The following is a 20,452-nucleotide window of genomic DNA, read 5'->3' on the forward strand; positions in this document are numbered from 1 at the left end:
CTCAAAATAAATACACTGTGAGGTATCTTTGGACACATTAAAATGAGCATCTATGAATAGAGTCAAGAAATATGTTTCAAACTCTGGATCCATCAGTTACTATCTGTGTGACATTGAAAATAATTTTTTAACTTTCTGAGTCAGAGTAATAATCTAAAACATAGGGATAATGATACCTGCTCAATGCATCAAGCATTAACTACATGAGTCAAATGAGAGGACATACTTAAGAGCAGCCTTCAAAACCATTAAAGGAGATAGGCATGAAAGTTATATGTTATCTTGAGTGATAGATTTTTTTAAATCATGCATGTTTGGTAATCTTTATATACTTTCTAAAAGATACATAATATGCAAATATATTATTGCATTTTTAGAATATATTTTATAATTAAAATATAGGAATAACAGGAACTAATATTCAAAGATACTATATCCTTTGTTCTTCATTTCTGTAAAGTCAAATTTTATCATTGAACTTTCTAAAATTCACACATTTCTACAAAATATAAATTTTATCCTAAGCTGCACTGGAATGAAAAGCAATCATTTGCCACTAGACTTCATTCTTATAAATCATAAAAGCAATAATTAACACAATGCATTTAGAAACAGGTGGTATTCATTCTTTAATTCATGGGTCTTATATCCAAAAAATTATATGAAATTTTGAAAAAGAAAATACTCAGCCAGAAATAAAGGAGAAATAATCTGTAGGAAAAAATCAACAAAACTACAAGTTATTTTTCTGGAAAGATAAACAAAATTGACAAACCTTTTAGTTAGGCCAACTGAGATAAAAAGGGAAAAGAATCAAATATTTCTGATGCCACAGAAATAAATATTATGAGACAACTGTAAACAATTACTCACCAACAAATTGGATAACATAGAATAAACAGGTAAATTCCTAGAAACATACAACATACCAAAACTGGATAGAAGAAATATAAAGTCTGAGTAGATCTATAATGAACAAGGATACTGAATCAGTAAACAAAAATCTTCCAAGGAGCCCCAAGAAAAGTTCAAGACTAGATGGCTTCAATAATAAATCCTACCAAACATTTTTTAAAAAAAAATTTTAAAAATGCCAATCCTTGTCAAATTCTTCCAAAAATTTGAAAAAGAGAGTTGTCCAAACTCATTTTATGAGGACAGCATTACCCTGATGCCAAAGCCAAAGATACCACATAAAAAGAAACCTATAGACCAGTGTTCCTGATGGATATAGATGCAAAAAAAAAAATTCAATAAAATGTTAGTAAAATGAATTCAAAGCATATTGGAAGGATTATATACCATAACCAAGTTGAATTCATCCCTGAGATACAATAATATTTTAACATACAAAAATCAATCAATGAGGTGCACCACATTAACAGAATGAAGGATAAAACTCATAAGATCATCTCAGTTAGATGTAAAAAAAGCATCTGACAAAATTCAAACAACTTTCATGATAAAAACTCTCAATAAACTAGGAGCTGAAGAAATTATTTCCACATACTAAAGACTATATATGGAAAGCCCACAGCTCATATTATACTGTGTCAACTGTGTCAAACTGAGAGCTTCTCCTCTTCCTTGCTGAGAGATCAGCAAGAAGGCAAACATTTTCACTCTCACCACTTCTATTCAACATAGTACTAGAGATCCTAGCAAGAGCCATGAGGCAGGAAAAAGAAATGCAAGGTAACCAAATTGACAAAGAAGCAAATGATTAAATAATCTTAAATGATTAAATTAAATAATCTTATATATAGAAAATTCTCAAGACTTTACACACACACAAATACTATTAGAACTAATACATAAATTCAGTAAATTTGTAGGCTACAAAAACAACACATAAAAATCACTGTGTTTCTATAAACAAACAACAAACTATCTAAAAAGAAAATTAGGAAGACAATCTCATTTAAAATAGCATCAAAAAGGGGCACCTGGGTGACTCCATCAGTTTAGTGGCCAACTTCAGCTCAGGTCATGATCTATCGGTTAATGGGTTCAAGCCCTGTGTCAGGCTCTGTGCTGACAGCTCAGAACCTGGAGCCTGCTTCGGATTCTGTGTCTCCCTTTCTCTCTTCCCCTCCCTCCCTTGCTTACACTCTGTCTCTCTCTTTCTCAAAAATAAATAAAAACTAAATAAATAAAAATAGCATCAAAAAGAATATAATATTTAGAAATAAACTTCACATTGGAAACTATAAAAGATTGATGACAGAAATTAAAGAAGACAAAAGAAATGGAAAGAAATCCTGTGCTCATGAATTGTTAAAATGTCTATATTACCCAAAGTAAACTACAGATTCAGTGCCATTCCTATCAAAATCCAACTGGTACTTTTTGCAGAAACAGAAAAAAACAATAATAAAATTCATATGGAACCACATAAGATCCCAAATAAGCAAAACAATCTTGACAAAGAAAGCAAAAGCTGGAGGCCTCACACTTCCTGAATTTAAAGTATTTTCCAAAACTACAGTAATCAAACAATACGGTGCTGACATAGAAACAGACATATAGATCAATGGAACAGAAATAAACCCATATATATAAGGTCAACTGATCTTTGACAAGAGTTCCAAAAATATGCAATGGGAAAAGGATAGTATTTTTAATGAACGATGTTGAGAAAATTGAATATTTATACACAATAGAATGAAATTGAACGCTTATCTTATACCATACACAAAATTTAACTCAAAATAAATTTAATACTTGAATTTAAAACCTCAAACTGTAAAACTCCTAGAAGAAAACATAGGAAAAATCTTCATTACATTGATCTTGGCAATGATTTCACAGGTATTATAGACAAAAATAGACAAGTGGGATTACATTGAAGTAAAAACTTTCTGTGTAGGCAAAGGAAACATCAAGAGGGTAAAAAGGCAAGCTATAGAATGGAAGAAAATATCTTCAAATCATATATGTGATAAAGGGTTAATATCCAAAATATATAAATAACCTCTTTATTCAATTGCAAAAAAGAGCACACAAATGACCTGATTTTAAAAAAATGAACTCAAGACTTAAATAGACATTTCTTCAATGAAGACATAAAAATGGGCAACAGTTATAAGAAACTATGACCAATGTCACTAATTATCAGGAAAATGCAAATCAAAACCACAAAGAGATATCAATACACAGGTGTTAGGGTGGCTATTAGCAACAAAAAACAAAACAAAACAAACAAACACCCCTACAATTGTTGATGAGGATGTAGAAAAACTGAAATCCCAGTAACACTGTTGATGCGAATGTAAACTGGTGCAACCATTATATCAAACAGTATGGAGATTCCCCAAAAATTAAAAATAGAATTACCTACCACGTGATACTGCAATCCTACCCTGTGGGTATATACCCAAAATCAAAATAATTGAAATAAATATCTCAAAGAGATATGTGTACTCCTGTGTTCATTGCAGAATTTTAGAACAGCCAAAGAGGGAAACAACATTAATATCTGTCCACAAAGGACAGATAACAGAAATGTGGATAACATAAATGTGTTATATACATACAGTGTAATATTATTCTTCCTTTAAAAAGAAGGAAATTCTGAAATATGCAACAACATGTATGAAATCTAAAGACATTATGCTAAGTGTAATAAGCCAGTCACAGAAGGACAAATATTACATCTTTCCACTGTATGACTTATCTAAAATAGTCAGGCTTATAAAATCAGAGGATAGAATGATAGATATTTGGGGCAGTGAGAAGTGGAGTGTGAAGTTGCCATCAAAGGGCAGAAAGTCTCATTTACGAAAGACAAGTAGGTTCTAAAGATCTGCTGTACAACATTGTGCTATAGTTAACAATTTTGCATTGTATAGTTAAACTATTCAGAAGGTGAATTCCATGTTAAGTATTCCTACTACAATAAAATACACTTTTTAAGTTGCCACATTGATTATTTAAATTATGCCTTCAAAAATTTGGAATTTGCCCATCTCAGAGATCATGTGATTGATTAATTCCCTTAAACTAACTCAATAAGGATATTAACACAATACATTTTCTATTAAAGAACATTAATTTCCTTCATTAAATATATTAAAGAATACTTAGAATCATTGCTAAAAGCAACCACAAACTCTGACATTTATTATACAGTGTCTTACTAAATGAACAATTACTTAGCAAAGAAAGAAAGAAAGGAGGGAGGGGGGAGGCAGAGAAAGAGAAAAAGACAAAGAAAGAGACAGAGAGACAGAAAGAGAGAGCACAAGGGAGGAAGGGAGGAAGAAAAACAGAAAAGTAGAATAAGTGTGTGATCTTGTCCATTTCCTCTGGCACTGTTGATGAGTATAGTCAATTCGTGTCCTCAATTTTCCGTGGTTATTGCTGACCATTCCCTGCTGTTGACATAATTTCTATACAAATTTTAAAGCTATCAGCTAAAAAGGGTGGTAATACAAAGAGAATGGGCTTTAGATCTTGCCTTCACCTATTATTAACGAGGTGATCCTGCCCAAGTGAATGATTTCAAGCACAAAATATGGTGCATAGGATCCTACAATAAAAGTTAGCTAAACACATGAAGTCCCCATTCATCCTTCCCTCTCTCCTTTTTTAATAAAGTTCTAGCCATAAGCAAATAAATAAAAACAAGCATTTTCTACAAAAAAGAGTAAGAAAAAACTGCTCAGCACTCTCCAATCCTCACTAGTTAAGAACCCATACTGGATCTTTCATATTACATTTTATACTAGATAATTTAACTTTATCATCAAAATATAGAAGTGAAAGTTATTAGCAAATCTGATTAAAATAATGGGATAGCATGGTTGATACTTGCTCATTACTTTTCTTTATATTTTTTCTTATCTTCTGAATTAAAATAGTAGCCAGGCCTGCATATGAAAGCTGCAGTTAAAGGTCTTAAGGCTTCTTTAAAGCACTTTCAGTAAACATTCTTATTGTAGTAAATTGTTCTTCCATTTTTTAGAGATTTAAAAGGACAGGTTTAGTGAAGAAATAATAGTAGTAATAAATTCCCTTAAGAGAGACAAAGTAGTTTGAATTTGTTATAAAATTTGATTGAAAATAAGCTTTAAGAGATTATTTTTAACCTATAAGTGCATGGTTTCTAATTCCACTTTCATATCTCAAAGAAAAAAAACATTAGATCATTACTTTTACTTTTACAGTGTGCATAAGGTCCCCAAGTAATAATTTTTCGAAGTATTTTTGATGTGGAAGATAAAATCCTGCCCTTGATATTAAAAAATATTATCAAGGCAGTAATGCTGCTCATCTAAATTGAAGGATTATCACTATTAAATTGAACATGTATATTTCTGTAGGAGATCTATAATCCCCAATTTTTGGAACAATGATTTTCATCTTTATTTGCCTGTCAAACATGTACAATTCAGATTAACTTGACAGCTTTATGTGACATGATAATTCTGTCCAATAGAATGCAACAGGGCAGGGATTTTTTTTCTACCAAGAAGCCATAACAATATTACAGATATCACTGCAACATCTAGCTATCACATTAACGATATTATTTTGTTCTTAGATGACTAGATTAAAATATTCTTCTATATGTATTAAAAATGATGATAATCTCCAGTATAATCTCCGAATAAACCATATCTTTAAGTAATTCTTCTTATCCTTAGTTTTCATTTGGCCAAGAATGTAAACTAGTCTTTTAGTATACAATAGCATGCAGCTGCTAAAAAGGAAAGATCACATGGAAATCTGGGCAGACAAGCTATGGCTTAATTATGGAATCATGTCAAACCACAAAGTAGTAATTTTGCCAAGAAGACTTCACCGAGGCATAAAAACTGTGTTGTTTTTCTTTTTTCTTTTTTTAAATTTATTTATTTATTTTGATAGAGAGAGAGAAAAAAAAGTGTGTGCCAGCAGGGAAGGGGCAGAGAGAAAGTGAGAGAGAATACTAAGCAGGCTCTGTGATGTCAGGGGACTCCATGCAGATTCTATGTGGGGCTCAATCTCACCTACTGTGAGATGATGACATGAGCCGACATCAGGAGTCATATGCTCAATAGCGTAAGCCATGCAGGTGCCCCGATTGTGTTGTTTTTCTGATTCTAAGTGACATCAAGAAGCTTTACCAGGTGCTACTAAATTGTTTCCCCTATCAAAAATTCTACTTGGTTTAAGACAAGAAACAAATGTCTAAAAGAAGAATGAAATTTTTTTGTTTCCTAAGTATTTGTTAAAGATATAAAACTAGTTAAGAAAAGCATTGGCTTTGTTTAGTGCTCTACCCTGAAGTTGATGTGGACAGTCCAGGAAGTGTCCTGGATGCTGACTGAAAGCAGCCAGGACAGGACAGGCAAGGCCAGGTTTTTGAAGAGCTAATATATCCCCATACAAATGACTCCATACTGTATAAAAGTGGGGAGCGCTTTGGTCCTACAATGGCTACTATTCACCTTGAAAACTGTGCATCAGCCAGACTTATGGACACAAGAGGTAAATGGGTATTGAGAATCTACCAAGGAGGAAGGCATCTTGAGTGCAAATTGTGACTACTGAAGGGCCATCAGCGTTCTCATGGGGAAAAAGACGGTGGGTGGGAGTGCAGGCTTTTAGAGACCCATGGCGACATGGCTTTGCTTTATTTTTCTCTTTCTCTTTTAGATACCAAGGCAAAAGCAGGGAGTTTGGGCTTGTTTAATAAAAATAAAAGCCTCCTAGATAGTGTATTTAGGTGCCTTGCCAAAGAGAACTGTTTAGAGAAACTTAAGGTAACCTGTTAATTTTTTGTTTTCATTTAAAAAACAAGCATAGTTTTAGTTTACTTATTTAGTTATTGTTACCATTATTTAAGAGTCTACCTAATAATGTCTTCGTGTTTTTAAATAATCCATAGGATATTTATTTAGTAATGTATTTTGAACTAAAATGAAATTTTGGATAGCAGTTACTTTTCCTTAAGGAATTTAGGATCAGATGAGACCTATTTTGATAAAATAAATAAAAACCAAAAAAAGGAAAGTGATTATGTTAGTGTGAGTGCCAAAAAAAAAAAAAAAAAGAAAACACCTTTATCATTCTATAAACAGTTTGACAGAGGTTCAATAATCATCATTATTAATAACTAATAATAAAATATTTCTATTTTTCAAATATTCACCAATCAGCTATAAAGAATAAGTTTAAACAAGGAAACTGTTTCATTTATGGAATAATAATCAGATATTTTTAAATATCTCATTTATCAATTGGTGGTATGTTAATTAAATAATTTTGATAGGAAAATGATCTAATAAGGTAACTAACATTGATAATGTATTATCATTTTGCACACATAAAGGCTTCATAAAATCCAGATTGAAAAAAGTGATAATAATTAACCAGCTTTAGTTTTCCACATACAAAACAATAACAACAAAAAATCTTCCTTACAAATTTCTATATATCACTTAAAAAGAAAATATAGCAAGCTTACATAGGTAAGAAGAAATTTTATGAAGAGAAAACACACAAAGAGAAACAAATTTTCAAAATATAAACTTAGGATAATAAATGAAAAACAAGTCTGTCAAAGATATTTCATATAATAACAAAAAATGTTATATATGATCACTAAGAAAACCCAATGAAAAGAACTCATATCTTGAGATACTATATTTTTTCTCAGTTTGGCAAAGATTAGAAAGAACATTAACGTCTGAGATTAACTGGCTGTGAAAATAAAAGAACATGTGTATAACATTGGTAAATAAAACCTTTCTGAAGGAAAATTTGGCAATATGGATCAAAATATTTTAAAATACTATCTGCTTACTCTCTCTCCAACAATTCTACTTCTAAGAATTTATCCTATCAGAGGAAAACCTCCAGTTTTGTTTATGATAGGAAAGAAAAATCCAAAAACAGACATTTAGCTAAAGAATTTTTGGTACTTTAATTTTTATCAAATACCCTTTTGTGTTAAGACCTGAGCTTCTATCTACAGAACAGATTATTGGCAGTAAAATTATCATTTTGGCAGTTAAAAAAATGATATAAGTGAAAATGAAGATTGCAAAACCTTACATATAGACCAATACATATACAAAATATACATATACATGTACACACACATGTATATACACATATACATCTCCCTATGTTAACACCATCTCCAACTGTTCCATTTTTCTTATGAATTTTCTGTTTCCTAGTTTTTTGTAGAAGTCACATATTATTGATGAGATAGGGAAAAATGAAGAAAATTATAATCCCAATTGATAACTGATTTTAGTATATAAATCAGAAAACACTCACACCATAGATAAGCAGTGTCTAATAGTTAAGGTTAATGCCTCTGACTACCGTATGGCTTGAGTTCAAGTCCCAGTGCCATGAATTACCAGCTGTATAACTTAGCCAAGTTACCTGACATCTCTGTGCCAAGATTTCTTAATGTGTAAAACATATTAATAGTTTATTAGATTTTGGATGACCAAGTGAGTTACTGTGCATAATGAACAAGGAACCATACGTGCTTCACAGTAAGCACTACACAAGAATTACCAGTTATTATTGTCCTCCCTTGAACATAGTTACTACAAAAACAAGCATTTCTATTTTATTCACTGATAGATTCTCATAACATGGGACAGTAGGCAAAAAATATGTGATGAATGAATATAGTTAGAAAATAAAGGGGAAAGGAATATTTCCTTTATTTTAGTAAGAATTATAATTCACATATAATAACATAATAGGAATATTATTAATATTGATTATTGTGTACCTTTTATCTAAGCTCTTCTTCAAATTAAATAAGCATAGATTCTGTACTTTTGGTTAGAAATCTCTAAGATTCACTCTCCCTCATATGTATTAGAATAAATTTTGACCAACCGGTGACTTAATTTTGAAATATTTGTATTATCACCTAACTCTAGGTCCATATTTTCCCTTTATTCTTATATAGTGGTCCGTTTATTTTAGAAGAGAGCCACACTCTATATAGATACTGGCAGGTAAAAGAAATAACATGATGGTGTTTGGACAACACCAAACTGGACAGCAGAGTTGAAAGATGTAAAATACTTCATATTTTCCTCATGGATATGTACATGCTTTGAAAATGTCACAAAGTGATTGTCTTTGCTGGAAAGGCCATTTTCATTATTGATGAATGTTATGGTAGAAAGCTATCAGGTTAGTCAGGCTGCTTTCATAGCATTGTCACAAGGGATTAGTCATCAAATAACAATGACCCTTCAGAAGACATCTGTGGACTTCCATTTCAAGATGACAAAGTAAAGATAGGTCTGTACCCTTCTCTCAAAAAAATCACTTCTAAAACAACAAGGAGAACAAGACATAGAATCAAAAACTATCATTGGTAAAAACGGGAGGCATCTGCAACCCTGAATCTCAAAATATGAGGGCTATAAGTGGAAGGAAGTATGACTAGAAAGGAGGAAAATCATACCTAAATGTTGACGGAAATACCAAAGAGGAGAAAACTCATTTGCCACTACAGAACTCCAGAAAGACTTAGGATTGTAGGCTTCATGAACTCAAAGCAGTGTTGATGTCGGAGCTGAAAACAGGGGTGTGTTTGGGTTTTTTCTTTGTAATAACTATATAAGGAGCAGTTAGACTCCCCAATGCTTACTCCTAGCTACCATGACTGTTAGCCCCCACAGAAATCAGATATTTATATTCTGGATCTCGACAGACTTCAGACTAAAGGATTCCAGGTAGAGGAAAGCAAGAAAGTGAAATTTTTACTGAAAACTAGGAGTTCAAGTACAATTTTTATGTGACATTACCAGTTATACCTAAGGGTAATTTAGCTACATTAAATATTGGGAATTATTTTCATGGAAGATTAGTCTGTTCTCCATTAATTTGTTTTTTCAATGACTTTTTAGGATATTATAGCCTTGTGGATATTTATTTTATATTCTGGGTTATAATCAATAATATTCTATTTCTTATAAAATTATTCTACCTTTGATCAGGCAGCTCTTTCCATTGGTTCCTGTGTCCTTTTGATATGCCGCATTGGTATTATTGTTTTAGCACTTCCTTACTTTCTGTCACTTCACAATGCTCCTGGGTTACCTTGAATAATCTGTCTCAGTCCTAGAGTCAGCCATTTCCCCAAGATACCTTGTTTCCTTTTATTGGAGCACTGCATTAGAAACCAAAATCTGGATGCTAAATGTGCTTTCTGTTTCTGATATTTAGTTTAAGTCTATGGTAGTCTGAGAAGATACTGTGTATTACTTCCAGTCTTTAAAATTTGTTAAATATGTATTTTATGGCCAAGAATGTGGTCTATCTTGGTAAGTTTTTCTTGTGAGCTTGAGAAAAACATGTATGCCACAGTTTTTATATGGGTATTCTATAAATATCAGTTATAACAAATGAATTGATAATGTTCAGGTCAGTTATATTCTTTTTTTAAATTTTTAAACATTTTATTTATTTTTGAGAGAGAGAGAGACAGCATAAGCAGGGGAGGGTCAGAGAGAGAGGGAGACACAGAATCCGAAGACAGGCTCCAGGCTCTGAGCGAGCTGTCAGCACAGAGCCTGATGTGGGGCTCGAACCCACGAACCGTGAGATCATGACCTGAGCTGAAGCCAGATGCTTAACCAACTGAGCCACCCAGGTGCCCCCAGGTCAGCTATATCTTATTGATCTCCTACTTGCTTGACCTATCAGTTACTGTCAAGGTGTTGAAGTCTCCAATTGTAAGAGTAGATTTGTCTATTTCTCCATTCAGTCTAATAGCTTTTACCTAGCATATTTTTATTCTTTGTTGTTGGGTCATAAATCAAGATTTATGATTGTTAAATCTTCCTAAAGAATTGACCCTTTTATCTTTATGTAAGTATTAGCTAAGCTAATACAGCTACTCCAGTTTTGTTTTGATTAGTGTTTGCATGGTGAATCTTTCTCCATCTTTTTTTAATGGATCAGAGTCTTACATTTAAAGTAGATTTCTTGTAGACAACACATAGTTGTGCTTCATTATTTTATCTCCTATAACAATTTCTGCCTTTAAATTGGTGTATTTAGACCAATCATATTTAAAATGATTTTGGCTCAGGTCATGATCCCACAGATCATCTGGCTCTGTGCTGACAGTGCAGAGTCTGCTTGGGATTCTCTCTCTCTCCCATTCTCTCTGCATCTTTCACTTTCTCTCTGTCTCACAATAAATAAATAAACTTAAGAACAAATATTTAAAATGATTATTGATTTACTGGGATTAATGTAAACAACATTTGTAACTGTGCTCATCTTATTACCAGAGACTTCTTTTTCTGCCTTCCTTGGTTTTAATTGAGCATTTTATATGATTCTGTTTTATCTTCTTAGTGGATCAATTATATTTCATTTTTAAAAACTTTTAGTGGTTGTTTCAGAGTTTATAATATACATTTTTAACTTATTTAAGTCTATCTCCAAATGACACTATTCCACTTCACGTGGTTATTGGCTCCTTATAACAGAATAAACTCAATCCCTTCCTCCTGTCCCCTTGTGACATTGCTGTCCTTCATTTTATTTATCCACATGTTACACTCACCCAATATATTGTTACTATTATTGTTTTTGAATAGTTTTCTTTTAGATCAATTAAAAGTAAGAATAATAAATTATTTATTTTGCCTTAACTTATTTCATGCTGGTGCTCTTCTTTCCTTTATATGAATTCATGTTCCTGACTTATATCATTTCCCTCTGCCCAAAGAACATCTCTGGACACTTGCAAAGCAGGTGTGCTAATGATAACTTACCTCAGTTTTTGTTTGTCTGAGAAAGTCTGTATTTTTCCTTCTTTGAAGGACAATTTCATTGGGTATAGAATTTTAAACGTTTTTTCTTTTTTTTTTTCAATGTTTATTTTTGAGAGACAGACAGACAGAGTGCAAGCAGGGGAGGGGCAAAGAGAGAGCGAGACACAGAGTCTAAAGAAGGTTGCAGGCTCTAAGCTGTCAGCACAGAGCCTACCACAAAGCTTGAACTCACAAACCATGAGATCATGACCTGAGCCAAAGTCAGATGCTTAATCAACTGAGCCACCCAGGCACTCCTTTAGGTAGGAGGGACGTTTTTTCCTTCAACAAAGGCTCATGTAAAGGCTTTCCTCCTAGAAAGTAAGCTTTTATCACAGAAAAGGCCTTGGGTATTTTTCACCACTACCTTTTCCCTCCCCCTGCTAGAGACAGAAAGGGATATTTCTCAGATCATCTTGAAAGAATCCTGGCAGAGTTCCTGGAAATAAAACTCCAGAAGTGTGGGAGCTTTCCAGAACTGTGGCTCCCATGGCATGCTAATCCCCTGCTAGCCTCTAGCAATTTATCAAAATTGTTCTTTAGTGTTCCTATCAATTTATGGCTCTGGGTAAGCTGATCTCAGATGGGACTCTGTATTTGCCTATTTCTCCAGGTTTAGAGGTGATAGTTTGCTCTGAGAACCCAGTCCTCTCATGGGCCCAAGAAAAATGATTGATTTTCAGTTTGTTGAATATTTTTGTTTTTGTAAGGACATAAGTGACAATTTCCAAGCTCTTTACATGTCAGAACTAAAACCTGAAGTCTAAATGTAAAATTTTGATGATAAAAGTTCAAAATTAAATTACAAAAGTAGACTTTGGAGTCAAACAAAAAATTGAGCATTTGGTTTTGCAATCTTGTGATATAAGTGATATGAAATTATATACAGAGAACAATGCTATCTGCCCTGAAAATTATTTTTACAAATCATTTCCAACTGTTATCTATTCCACTCAAATATCTCCTGAGGTATAAAGAGAGCTGCAATGCTGACTCTAATATAGACTTCATATTGGTCATTCCCAAAATACAGAAGAGTAGAATTCTTAACTGTTAGCAAAGTAAACATAATGAGAAATTGAGATAGTTGAGCAGCAATTTGCTGCTTCAGTCATTTTCATATTAGCACTTTTAAAGAAAATATTTCAAATTTTTTTAATGTTTCATTTATTTTTGAGAGAGAGAGAGACAGAGTTCAAGCTGGGAGGGGCAGAGAGAGAGGGAGACACAGAATCCTAAACAGGTTCCAGGCTCTTAGCTGTCAGCAGAGAGCCCTATGCGGGGCTTGAACTCATGAACCACAAGATCATGACCTGAGCCGAAATCAGATGTGCAACTGACTGAGCCACTCAGGCACACCTTAAAGAAAATATTTCATAAAAAATATTGCTAAAGAAAGTCTATATCTCTATTGACTCTATTTTATAAAAACATATTTACAACTTCAGTCATCACTAGCTGATGTTAATTATCTTATCAAAAGTAAAATAAAATTGATAGTTCTATCATATAGATTTTCATGATGCATTGATGATTTTTTGAGTAGGAATTATGATAGTACTTGATTAAACACCATATTTTTTCATGAGTGATTATAAGAAGAATCAAAATACTATAATGAGCCATAAATAATGTACACTTGGGACTAATAGTGGGGATAAATTAAAACACATTAGTTTGTTACTAACAACTGATAATGGATTGGACGGTGTGGAGAACTCTGGTCTCATTTTCTCATTCCTAGCCCTGTGAGTTCTCTAAATAACTTTTAGAACACACCAGAACAGATGATTCAGCAAGTTTAGCTGAATCTTTTAGCTTTCATATACAAGAATATTTTATCCAAAAATATTTATGATTTAGTTAACATATTTCTCCAGACTTAAAAATTCTCAGCCACAAGCATATACTAAATGTGTAAAAGTGTCAAGAGTGATAGGGACTTATAGTGTAGAATGTTCCCTAGTATATAAATGACCTATAGTGCCAGGACTCCAATATCTGTACTTTTTTGTTTTCAAACAAACAAAAATTCAATTTGGAAAACTCTATTTGAAAATTCACTCAAGGCATATCAGAAACTCAGGCCACATCAAGCCAGATATTCTACATAGTAACAATCATCTAGAACTAAACATAGGATGATTAATCAATAAAAGATTGAGGTTTAGTTTTAATTTCTGACCAGTCTCCTTTAGTGCAAAAACTGTCTCTGGGGGTCTTTAGTAATTTAAGTGTAGCTTACATTCACCTACTTTTTTTCTCACTGGGAAAAGACTGAATTCATTGACCTAAACTAAATGCAAGTGATTTTACATTGATAATTTAAGCTGTTGGCTCTCAGTGTAATTTGAATACATGCTTTACAGAGCTATGTACTAGAACATTCCAGTTGTTTCTGTCTGAGAAATGTTACTTACTGTAAGCTTGTGTCATTCTCTTACCTTACCTGACTTTCCTCTAGGCCATTTAAATTCAGGATCCCTGATTTATAGTTATACTAGCCTAGGTTAAATCCAAGTTCTGCCACTTACAAATTCTAAACTTTGGGGCAAATCAATCAATGTTTTTGAATCCTCAGTATTAAAAACAAATAAATAACCATGTCTATTACTCAGTGTGCAGTCAAGAAAGCAGAGCTACTACAAGCTTCTGAGAATAAATCCAATATATAATCTTGGGACTGGACATCTGGAAAAATGAGTTGGAGCCTGAGAGGAAGTTACTAATTTGTCTGACACACTGATATTGTACACAAGTCAGAGTTTTCTGGAAAATCCAAGACTCCAAGCTTGTTCAACCACTAAAACAAGACTACAAGAGGCAGTGTCTGGGGACGTCCATGAGAAGTCATGGACTTTGTTTATCTGTGTGCCCACAGTCAAGTATCTAATCTGGATCTGTTGTCACTGTTGGCCAGTAGGCCTACCCATCCAGAAAATAAGTTCAATACAGGACAAGGGCTCAGAAAGCTGGGATTTCTGTTTCTGACCATCCCAATTGTCTGTGAGTAATGACCGTTTCTCTCACTTATATTCTTCAAATCTCACACAAGTTCTTCCTTCAGCTAACACTAACCAAAACTCTATAAGAAAAATAATTCAGAAACACGAACTCCAACTTAATGAAATAAACACAGAGCAAGAATCTACCTCACAGAGTTAGTTGTTTCTGATGGGAATGCCATGCCAGATTTCAACAAAATTTATATCTCTGAGACTTAATCTAAAGATTACAATTAATCTCAGACAGCAAATGAGCAGTGTAAACTGAACTAAAGATTTCATCAATTAGAGTGTATAATGCAGAATCTAAAGCATATCATTTGAAAGAAATCCCAAGTAAATATCCCTTTGTCATCACCAACTTTTTCTCTCTTTGATATCTTGCCCTCTTCCACAGAATGTTTTGCTTCTTGGGCTCCTACCTTGCTCCATATTTGGATATGTACTGTGATGGTTAATTTTATATGTCAAGTTGATCACAACTGGGGACCTAGATATTTGACTAAATATTATTTATGGGTATATCAAGGATTTTTCAGGATAAAAATAGCATTTGGATAAGTAGACTGAATAAAGCAGATTATCCTTCCTAGTGTTGGTGGAGTGGGCATTATCCAAACCATTGTGGAAGGAAGAACTCACTCACTTTCTGACTATTGAGTTGGCTTGCTCATCTTCTCTTTAGGACTCACACTATGAAATTCTCTAGACTTCAGACTCTGACTGGGACAGACACCATTGGCTCCACAAACTTAATGGCTTAAAACGACACACATTTACTGTGGTTTCCATGGATCAGGAATCCAGGCAGGATTAGGTGGGTCCTCTGCCCAGGCTCCTACAAGACTGCCTTCAAGATGTTCACTGCATGATACTCTAACCTGGAGTCTTCAGATGGGAAGAATCTGCTTCCAAGGTCATTCTTGTTGGCGGTAGAATCATGTCCTTGCAGCAGAAGTCACAGTGGCTTCCTTAATCGAAGTCAACAGGAAAGTACCTCTGAACACAGAGAGGGCCTAAGATTCTCTTTTAAGAACTGTCACTGGAAAAAAAAAAAAAAAAAAAAAAAACCGTCACTGGATTATTTCAGACCCATACAGGAAAACTTTTCTTTAGATTAACTCAAAAGCTCTCCATGTGACGATGCAATAAGTTGGCAGTCTATATCTGGAAGAGAGCTCTCACTAGAACCTAACCATGCTAACACCCTGATCTTGGACGTCTAGCCTTCAGAACTGTGAGAGATTAATTTCTGTTGTTTATAAGACATCCAGTTTATTCTATTTTGGTATGGCAATCTAAGCTAAGAAATCTGTGTACCAGATTAATCTGTGTATTAATCTTTCTATGATACCAAAAATTAAAAGCAATATAAAAATCCAAAAGTAGAGAATTGTTAAGTAAATCATGGTTTATTTATGCTATGATATTTGTGACATCATTATTACATCATGTTTGAGAAGAGTATTTATCCTACTGCAGAAAAAAAATTAGACAGATTTCTAAGTAGAGATAAAGACTATAAAACAGCATGTAGAATATGTAAACATTTTACTTTATGTATACACTAAAAACACACCTCTTTGATTCCTCTGTTTGTACATGGCCTTTTTTCTGCTGATGTGGTCCAAGAAAGAGTGAAAAGAACAATCCTTGAGTCACACTGTCTCCTATGCCAGCTCCGGGCCCACAACATACCAGCCTGTGATGTGGGCAAATTGTTTAGCCTCATTTTGTCTCAGTTTCTTTTCTATAAATGTGGAACCCTTACAGGTTTATTATTGTTACAGGGTAATTTTTTAATTACGAGAATCAAATGAAATAATGCATGGAAACAGCACAAGGTCTAACACAGAAAAAATGCTCAATTTTAATTATTAACTTACTAAGTGACCAAAATGTATGGAATGTAACTCAATTGAGTTAGTAACTTTGATGATAGAATGGTCTAGAATATCTGAGAAGAATGTCTCACATAAGAATTTTGCTCACATATTCTTAAATATAAATATAAATCTAATTTAAAGAAACCATAATTGAAATTATTAGAAATTATTGGAAATGGAAATTATTGTTCTGACCAAACAGAACAATTTACCTAAATCATTACCTAGTATATGATGCTATAGAGAAAAAAAATAGTTTTAGCAAATAACATGGAAAATAAGAAAAATTAGGGGCATCTGAGTGGCTCAGTCGATTGGGTGTCCATCTTCGGCACAGATCACCATCTCACGGTTTGTGGGTTCAAGCCTCATGTCGGGCTCCATGCTGACAGCTTAGAGCCTGGAGCCTGTTTCAGATTCTATGTCTCCCTCTCTCTCTGCACCTCCCCCTCTTATGTTCTGTCTCTCTCAAAAATGAATGAACATTTATAAGTTTTTTAAAATAAGAAAATAAGAAAAATTGATGTCAGGAGTAATTAGTCTTGGTAGGAAATAATCAGCACAAAAATAAAGCTAGTATTGTCTAAAATCCCGTATAGTGAAATTTGATACTCATTTAAAAATAGCAGAAGTACCAAATTTTCTTTCAAAATGGTAAATCCATAATTATCACCAGTGAACACAGATTAGATAGCAATAATGATTTCAAAAGAAAATTCACAATTGGAGGACCTAGGAGTAATTATTTTCAGGAAAAAAAAAAAAACTGGCTTTGAATCCAATCCCATTTTTTGGTGAGAACCACCTCCAAAAGAATAAAACAAACTTAAAAAGATCATAATGGTTAAATATTGATATTTCTATGATGTAGAATTGTCCCCTTAATGTAGACTATTAGCTGCTGAAAGGCAAGCAAAAGGAATAAAACAAAGCCTGGAAACCTGAATGGAGTTGGGGCCTGATATGATAATGGGGATACATAGTCACTTCCCAGCTGGGCATTAAGAACTTCTTACTGGGGCTTTACAAGATCCATGGAATTAATAAAAAGTTGACATTAATTTTCTTTCAACTATAGCATTGCTAATGGCCAAGTTAATTTCTATGAAATGAGGAATCAGTGCACAAAAGGAATCTGTTTACACTGAACTCAAAAATCAGTAGAAGTATCAGGGCAGAAAGGTAGACGACCTCTGGGAGAAGAGGGGTGACCAGCATTGGGACACAAAAGAACCAGCACCAAAATTTCACATTCAATTTAATGTTTCCTATTTCATAGAGTCCTGTCTCTAAAACCTTAGAAATATAATTATATTTTCATTCAGAAGAGGTATTTGAGATTTCATGGATTGAAATAATTATGTTCTTGAGTAACCTTTACAAATCCAACAAGACAAATTACGTTTTAACAGTAACCACAGAATTTTTTCCCCCATATTACACATCCAGTGAATTGCTTTGTTAACTATAGTGAATAATGTAAATCTCTCTCTCTCTCTCTCTCTGTGTCTCTCTCTTCCCTCATCCTTCCCTCCATCTGTCTCCCCTCCACCTCCCTACCTATTCTTTCCTTCTCTCTATCTCTCCTTCTCTTTTCCTCCTCTTTCACTGTCCTTCCCTCTCTCTCTGAAAATCCTTCATCAACTTGTGATCACCAAAAGTAGATTTGAAATTGGATACAAATAATGAATACATAAAATAAAAACATAAATTACATATATGTATGACCTTCATATGCTTTCTGAATTTGGATGGAATTAAGAACACAATGTATGGGGCGCCTGGGTGGCTCAGTCAGTTAAGCGGCCGACTTCGGCTCAGGTCATGATCTCATGGTTCATGGGTTCCAGCCCCGCGTCAGGCTCTGTGCTGACAGCTCAAACCCTGGAGCCCGTTTCAGATTCTGTGTTTCCCTCACTCTCTGGCCCTCCTCTGTTCACGCTGTCTCTCTCTCTCTCTCAGAAATAAATTTTTTTTAAAAAATTAAAAAAATTTTTTTAAAAAGAACACAATGTAAAAATAGATAAGGAGAGGCAGTATCTTGGATTCTAGTCAGAATGCCCATTCATGGCCCTCTATCTTCCAAGAATAGTTTTGAGGCTGAAGCATCTACTTCCCTCTCTGTAAACTGACAATGTGAAAGTAGGGGACCATTGCATAACCAAAACTTTCATGAGATGATGTAAGCAGAGCATTAAGAATTAATAATAAGGATTGAGAGAAATAAACTATAATATTGAAATTTCTCTCACTGGGAAAAAAAATGTGAGAACAGAGATAAAAACAGAAGGCTTTATGTAAAAGCTAGATCCAAATATCTATCCTATGAGAAGGATTCTCAACATTCTCAATTATACCTTTCCTTGATGTGTCTGACATTTTAGACATGTGTCCATTATGGCACACACTGCATTGCTGTAGTCCTCTCTTACATCTTGGCTTCCCCCACTGTACTGGGAGTACACAGAAGCAGAGCTCTTTTTCACAAACTTTGTAGAGTGAACACCAGCAATGATCATATAACATATAGGCAACACATGTCTGCATTAATAAATGAATGAATGAATGATTTAGACATGCTTAACATCAGAAATAGCTATCAAGAAACTGAATACATGAATCTCTCTCCCATTCTCTCTTTCTTTTTTTTTCAGAATATAGTAAACTAGGGTTTCAATAGAATTTTACTTTCTATATCCTGTTGCAGCATGCATTTTAAGCATATGTTCCATATAAATAAACCAAAGTTTTATTTCCATGTTGACTAAACTAATGGGAAATAAATCATCACTCCTGAAATTCTTTCAGAATCAAATCGTTTAACCCAGACTTTTATTTAACCTATAGTCTTCTTTGCATATTATGCTCTCTGATCAATCATTTTCTACATCTGTTTTATGAATATAGAAACCCCTAAGGCAAGTCATATTAAATATTAAATTAAAATAATATATACAATCCATGATAACCTTGGAAAAATTGGAGCCATTATAATCATAAAACAGATCTGCATAGAAATGTAGAATGCAAATTTCACAAATTCAAATTGATAAAAAAAATAATAGACAATAAGAATAATGTTTGGTGTCTGTAAATCCCTTATATTTTATAAGGCATTTCTGATACACTAATTCTATATCTTTACAAGAATTGGATACATTTTTTCCATTTGCCAAAGCATAAACTGAGCCTCCATAAATTACATGACTTATTGGATTTCATGCAAATTATGGGTGGTAGAGTTGAAAACGTAGCTGAGAGCTCCTGATGCATAGTTCACTTTTCTTTGCATCAAACACCATGGTATATCCTTGTTACATATCAATTTTGGTAAGTAAATATATTTTAAGTATATTTTCCATACGCATGGCTATTAATAACATTCCTATTTTAGTGCTTTGCAGAAATATTAGAATACACAAATGCTAAGTTCTCTAAGTGTAAACCAATATAAACATGAAGCAGTATTATTAAAATACAATAATGTGGCATTTAAAAATTGATTTGTCTCAATTGATGGAGAATCCAATTTAGGTTAAATAACTATGTTTATGAAATTACTTCAGGATTTATTGGCTGTAGCATGATAAGTCATCAACTACAGTTGAGCTTGCAGGAATTTGAGCAGAAAAGTTAATTAACAATAATTTTAAAACTGCCAAAAGCTGCTGTACTTCACTCCCCACTCTGCATACATAGTAACATGTGCTGGGCTTCAAAAAGAAAGTCATTTCCTAAAACTGTTTACTTTCATGCCATT

This window comes from Hyaena hyaena, unplaced genomic scaffold, assembly GCF_003009895.1.
Source record: "Hyaena hyaena isolate Hyena2069 unplaced genomic scaffold, ASM300989v1 scaffold_955, whole genome shotgun sequence".
NCBI classification, from domain to species: domain Eukaryota; kingdom Metazoa; phylum Chordata; class Mammalia; order Carnivora; family Hyaenidae; genus Hyaena; species Hyaena hyaena.